The sequence below is a fragment of the Anomaloglossus baeobatrachus genome, chromosome 5, assembly GCF_048569485.1.
Source record: "Anomaloglossus baeobatrachus isolate aAnoBae1 chromosome 5, aAnoBae1.hap1, whole genome shotgun sequence".
NCBI classification, from domain to species: Eukaryota; Metazoa; Chordata; class Amphibia; order Anura; family Aromobatidae; genus Anomaloglossus; species Anomaloglossus baeobatrachus.
Window position 1 is genome coordinate 517,607,085 of NC_134357.1, and position 7,047 is coordinate 517,614,131.

The 7,047-nt window shown below is 54.6% G+C and overlaps 1 protein-coding gene across 1 annotated transcript in view; it reads left to right on the top strand.

Annotated features, from left to right (window-relative positions):
* LOC142312869 (uncharacterized) overlaps positions 1–7,047 on the top strand; it is a 288,408-nt gene that overhangs the window by 37,245 nt on the left and 244,116 nt on the right.

A 7,047-nucleotide genomic window follows, 5' to 3' on the forward strand; every position in this document is an offset into this window, starting at 1 on the left:
TAAAAAGGTATATAGGGGTTATATAAAAAAGTATAGTGAAACATATATATATATATATATATACAGTATATTGTACTCTCACAGTAGATAAGCATATAGAAAAACATTTTGTATTCTCACATATCCATCTATCTATCTAGCTATCCATTATCTATTTATTTGTCTATTTATCTATCTATCCATTATCTATCTATCTATCTATCTATCCATTATCTATCTATCTATCATCTGTTACAGCTCGTGGCTCTCCTGAGGCAAAGACTGAGGCAGTCTCCCATTCCTTGCCTGCCACGAGCACTCCTGCTCAGCAGCGCCGAAGGTCTGCCAGACTGCGCAGTGTGCAGGAGATACCTTCTCAGAGAGGCAGCAGAAGGGTGACACCTAGTGGTTCTCCTGTTACAAGGAGTGAAGCGGTCTCCCATTCCTGGCCTGCCGCAGATCCTCCTGCTCAGCGGCCCCGAAGGTCTGCGAGGCTGCGCAATGTGCAGAGGTTTACTGCTCAGGGAAGCAGTGAGATTCCCATTATCTCTGCACATTGTGAGACCGAGGATCCTGCCTCTATTTCCCAGAGGCAGGAGGGTGAGCATGTGCAATGCGTGGTGGGTCCTGATTCGCTCACTGACGTCACACGGCTTGATGACAAGGCTGGTGACGTGGTGAATCCTGACTGGCCAGGCTGGGACGTCGTGGACCCTGATTGGGTCAAGTCCGTCATCTCCGCCTCGCGCCCGCCCTCGGGTGGAGCTGCACCTCCTTAAAAGCTCCCCCTGCCATCATGGCGGCGCGCGACCGTCCTTCTATGTTTGGATGTCTGGCAGTGTGCTGCCACGCCACTGCTCAGGCATTACCGTCTCTTGTGGGCTTGGCCCTTGCTGCTTAGGCAGTACCTCGTTTGCAGGCCGTGTCCCTGCCTTGCTGTTCCGGCAGTATCCCCTTAAACAGGCCATGTTCCTGTCCCAGGTGAGCTCCTCAAGTCTCCACCGGACTCACCTGGTTATTGAAAGCACACGTGCGTGGGCACCTCTGTGCTACCCTCGTGCCATATTCTCGTGACTTCCACTGGCACACGTGCGTGGGCACCTCTGTGCTTCCCCGTGCAACAGGTACACCGAGCCGTGAGATCCGTGCCATACAACCCTCACGGGTTAGGGCAGATCGGTGTACATAGATCGTCTGTGACATTCCAGACGATCGCTAGCAGCAACCCGCTCACTCTTCACCCACCATAGCGGCGGTCCCTTACACCGCACAGTAGACCTTGACCGGCGGAAGCTGTCCATTTCCCATCTTGGCACGCTTCCCCGGGTCCCCCTCGTAACATTACGGTCGCGCCAAAGGTCTGGCTATGGCTGAAGAACAGCAGCAGTTGCTGCGTTATGTGCAGCAGTTGGAGTCACGATTGGCAGCAGTGGAGCAGTCTTCCTCCGATAAGACTACTCTGACGACAGTCGCCACCCAGGCGGCTACCCAGGCTGTGCTATTGGGCGGAAGGTCTCCTCGCCTTGCGCTTCCAGAGCGCTTTAGCGGCAACAGCTCTGAGTGCCGTGGTTTTATAAACCAAGTTACCACCTATTTAGAGCTGTCCGCGACTCTTTACGCTACCGAGAAGGCGAAGGTAGCCTTCGTCTAGTCCCTGCTCACAGGGAGAGCGCTGAAGTGGTCCACGCTGTTGTGGGAGCGCGGAGATCGGGTGGTGAATAACTTAACAGCTTATCTTGGGGCCATGAGAATGGTGTTCCTCGGGCCTCAAGTCACCCACGACTCTGCACTGCGCCTCCTACGACTTCGGCAAGGGTCCGCTTCAGTCGGGGACTTTGCGGTACACTTTAGGACACTTGCCGCAGAGCTAGACTGGCCGGATAAGGTCCTTGTCCCTGTGTTTTGGGAGGGCCTGGCAAGGTTTGTCAAAGACGCACTGGCCACGCGTGAGGTGCCTGCCACTTTAGAGTCCTTGATTCAGGTTGCCTCTCGCATAGGCATCCGCCAGGCGGAGTGAAGGCTCGAGGTCTCTTCAGCACCCACGTCTTCTCGGCCTAAAAAGCGTCTGCCCCCCGTCTTCCATCAGACAGGTCTCCCAGCCAGTCCTGTAGGCGACTCCGTGGAGTCAATGGAGGTGTCCAAGGTGGTCTCCTCTGCCCCAGGTTCTCGGTCTTGTGTCATCTGCTTTTCCTGTGGGCAGAGGGGACACATAGCTACCCGATGTCCCAAAACCGTCGGGAAAAGACAGCGTCTAGTTTCTATCAGAGGGGGGACTCTAGACGCTACCTCTCCCTCTAGGTTGACTATCAGCGCCCAGTTGCAGTTCGGCACTACTCTCTTCTCTGCCCTGGCTTGCTTGGACTCAGGCGCTGAAGGCAATTTCATCTCGACCTCCCTGACAACCCGATACTCAGTTCCCCTGGTTCTGTTACCCAAGCCACTCAGGGTTCGGGTAGTCGACGGGTCCATACTACTCGATCCTATCACCCAGATCACCATCCCTCTCAGGATGGATGTACCACCGGGACACCATGAGCAGGTGTCCTTCCTGGTGCTTCCAGGGGGGACGGATGAGATCCTACTGGGCCTTCCCTAGTTGAGACAGCATGCTCCTATACTCAACTGGGCAACAGGGGAGATCTCATCCTGGGCAGGATCCTGTAGAGAGCACCTCGTGACTACCGAACCACCCGCTACCATTAGGTCGGTAGGGTCCTCAGGGAATACAGAGGGGCCGGGTTTACCGACACCTTATGAGGCCTACAGGGATGTCTTTTCAAAAAGGGCGGCAGATACTCTTCCTCCCCACCGGCCATATGATTGCCGAATAGACCTGAAGCCATGCTCCGAGCCCCCTAGGGGCAGAGTGTATCCACTCTCTGCGCCAGAGACGGAGGCTATGTCCAAATATATTCAGGACAGCCTGGCGAAGGGGTTCATTCGCAAGTCTATTTCACCGGCTGGTGCAGGGTTCTTTTTTGTGCAGAAGAAGGAAGGGGATCTGCGCCCCTGTATCGATTACAGGGGATTAAATGCAATCACGATCAAGAACAAATACCCTTTGCCCCTCATTACTGAGCTATTTGATCGATTCCGCGGGGCAAATGTCTTCACAACGCTGGATCTACGCGGGGCGTATAATCTAGTGCAAGTCCGAAAGGGCGATGAGTGGAAGACCGCCTTTAACACCAGGGACATTCACTACGAGTATCTAGTAATGCCCTTTGGACTCTGCAATGCCCCCGCCGTATTTCAAGACTTTGTGAATGACATTTTCCGGGATTTGTATCTTTCCGTGGTTGCATACCTGGATGACATTCTTATCTTCTCCCCCGATCTTACCACCCATCGGAGGGATGTCATCCGAGTACTTAAGAGGCTCCGTACCCATTCGCTATATGCTAAGCTGGAAAAGTGCGTTTTTGAACGGGAATCCTTGCCGTTCCTGGGGTACATCGTGTCCAGTCAGGGGTTAGCAATGGATCCGGGGAAGTTGGAGACAGTGATGAACTGGCCTGAGCCCCGCTCGCTGAAGGCGATCCAGCGATTCTTGGGGTTTATCAATTATTATCGCCAGTTCATTCCCAACTTCTCGACGGTGGCAGCACCCATCATTGCCCTTACCCGCAAGGGCGCTAATCCCAAAGCATGGACACGAGAAACGGTAGAGGTATTTCACACTCTCAAAACTCACTTCTCCAGAGCTCCCATCCTTCATCGTCCAGACATCTCCAAACCCTTCCTACTGGAGGTAGATGCCTCTTCGGTCGGTGCAGGTGCAGTCCTGTACCAGAAAAACGAACGAGGAAGGAAGCATCCTTGTTTCTTTTTCTCCAAGACCTTTTCTCCGGCCGAGAGGAACTACTCCATAGGGGATAGGGAGTTACTGGCGATGAAACTAGCATTCCAGGAATGGCGGCATCTCCTGGAGGGTGCGAAGCATCCATTTGAGGTATTTTCTGACCACAAAAACCTCACATACCTCCAGACAGCACAACGCCTGAACCCAAGGCAGGCCCGTTGGTCTTTATTCTTCTCCCGGTTCCGCTTTATTATCCGCCACCTGGCCGGTGAGAAGAACGTACAGGCCGATGCCTTGTCACGTTGTATGGTTGTGTTGGAGGAGGACGAGGAGGAGCCTCGTCTTATACTACCCCCGGACAGCTTGAGGATGGTCACTCCCACTTCTTTGGACCAGGTGCCACCTGGCAAGACCCTCGTTTCCCCCTGAACTACGGAACGAGGTGCTATCGTGGGCCCATGCCTCCAAGGTTGGGGGTCACTTCGGGGTCAAAAGGACCAGAGACCTGGTGACCAGGCATTATTGGTGGCCGAGACTACCCCAGGACATACAGGAGTATGTGGGAGCCTGTATGTCGTGTGATCGGAATAAGCCGTCCCGGCAGAGACCGGCAGGTCTTCTTCACCCACTGCCAGTGCCGGATCGTCCCTGGGAAGTGGTAGGGATGGACTTCCTGGGAGATCTGCCCAAGTCAGCAGGGCACAGGGTCGTATGGGTCATCACGGACCACTTCTCTAAAATGGTCCACTTGGTGCCTCTCCCACGACTCCCGACGTCACGTGCTCTCGCCACCTTGTTCATTCGGCATGTATTTAGGTTGCATGGCATGCCTGACAAGGTGGTGAGCGACCGGGGTCCCCAGTTCGCGTCTCGCTTCTGGAGAGAGCTCTGTAAGCTCCTGCAGATAGAGCTGAACATCTCCTCCGCATACCATCCCGAGACCAATGGACTAGTGGAGAGGACTAATCAGACCTTGGTAACTTACCTCCGCCATTTTATCTCCGCGCACCACGACAACTGGGCTAACCTCCTTCCTTGGGCCGAATTTGCCATTAACAATTCGGTCCATGAATCCTCTGGCCAGACTCCGTTCCTACTCAATAACGGACAACATCCCAGAATACCGGTTCCGATGCCCATTACGTCACCCGATACTAGAGTGGAGGATTGGGCGACCAAGGCCCGGGAGATCTGGGATGACACCCAAGAGGCTCTTAAAAGGGCTAAAGACCGGATGGTCACAACGGCTGATGTTCGCCGCCGCCCTGAACCATCCTTCGCCCCTGGTGACCTAGTATGGCTGTCCTCTAAGAATGTTAACCTACGGGTACAGGCAGCCAAATTCGCCCCTAGGTATCTGGGTCCGTTTAAAGTACTACAGCAGGTAAACCCAGTGGCATATCGACTCCAGCTCCCTCCACGCTGGGCTATAGCCAACACCTTTCACGTGTCCCTCCTGAAACCCGTACGACTTAATAAATTCTCGGGGTCCCTGCCGGCTCAAACCGACTCCCCGTCCGACGACCCTGAGGTGGCAAAACTTGTGGAGACAAAAGTCATACAGGGCAAGAGGTACTACCTCGTGGAGTGGGCCGGTCGTGGTCCGGAGCATAGATCCTGGGAGTTGGAGTATCATATCCGCGCCCCGGGTTTGATAGCGGCCTTCGAGCACGGACGGGGGGGGGGCCTAGACGGGGGGGTAATGTTACATCTCGTGGCTCTCCTGAGGCAAGGACTGAGGCAGTCTCCCATTCCTTGCCTGCCACGAGCACTCCTGCTCAGCAGCGCCGAAGGTCTGCCAGACTGCGCAGTGTGCAGGAGATACCTTCTCAGAGAGGCAGCAGAAGGGTGACACCTAGTGGTTCTCCTGTTACAAGGAGTGAAGCTGTCTCCCATTCCTGGCCTGCCGCAGATCCTCCTGCTCAGCGGCCCCGAAGGTCTGCGAGGCTGCGCAATGTGCAGAGGTTTACTGCTCAGGGAAGCAGTGAGATTCCCGTTATCTCTGCACATTGTGAGACCGAGGATCCCGCCTCTATTTCCCAGAGGCAGGAGGGTGAGCATGTGCAATGCGTGGTGGGTCCTGATTCGCTCACTGACGTCACACGGCTTGATGACAAGGCTGGTGACGTGGTGAATCCTGACTGGCCAGGCTGGGACGTCGTGGACCCTGATTGGGTCAAGTCCGTCATCTCCGCCTCGCGCCCGCCCTCGGGTGGAGCTGCACCTCCTTAAAAGCTCCCCCTGCCATCATGGCGGCGCGCGACCGTCCTTCTATGTTTGGATGTCTGGCAGCGTGCTGCCACGCCACTGCTCAGGCATTACCGTCTCTTGTGGGCTTGGCCCTTGCTGCTTAGGCAGTACCTCGTTTGCAGGCCGTGTCCCTGCCTTGCTGTTCCGGCAGTATCCCCTTAAACAGGCCGTGTTCCTGTCCCAGGTGAGCTCCTCAAGTCTCCACCGGACTCACCTGGTTATTGAAAGCACACGTGCGTGGGCACCTCTGTGCTACCCTCGTGCCATATTCTCGTGACTTCCACTGGCACACGTACGTAGCCACCTCTGTGCTTCCCCGTGCAACAGGTACACCGAGCCGTGAGATCCGTGCCATACAACCCTCACGGGTTAGGGCAGATCGGTGTACATAGATCGTCTGTGACATTCCAGACGATCGCTAGCAGCAACCCGCTCACTCTTCACCCACCATAGCGGCGGTCCCTTACACCGCACAGTGGACCTTGACCGGCGGAAGCTGTCCATTTCCCATCTTGGCACGCTTCCCCGGGTCCCCCTCGTAACAATTATCTATATTATTTATTGCTGTTAAAGCATTAAAAAATGCAATGACCAACCTGCAAAAAAAAAACGCACCAAAACGTGGTAAAACGCATACGTTTTTTGGTGCGTTATTGGTGCGGTTTTTTAACGCAGGTGCGCTAATCCTTCACTCTCAAGAAATTTCTTAAGAAATTTCTTGAGAAAAATCCTTTTTCTAGTGCGCACATAGCCTTATGGTCAGCAGGGTTCACACACACACACACACACACACACACACACACACACACACACACTGCACAGCAGGCGATCACTGTGCAGGGAGGGATGGCAGCAACTGTATGGCTGTGGCTAAATCCCAGTGGCTAGAAAGACCTGTGGGCGTGACAGCTTGGTTAGTGGGTGTGATGGCTTGTTTGCTTGGTGTGGTGATGTTTCCTCCTGTCCACCATACTGATGTAAGGGTGGGCTTCGCACCCCATGCAACTCCCCATCTG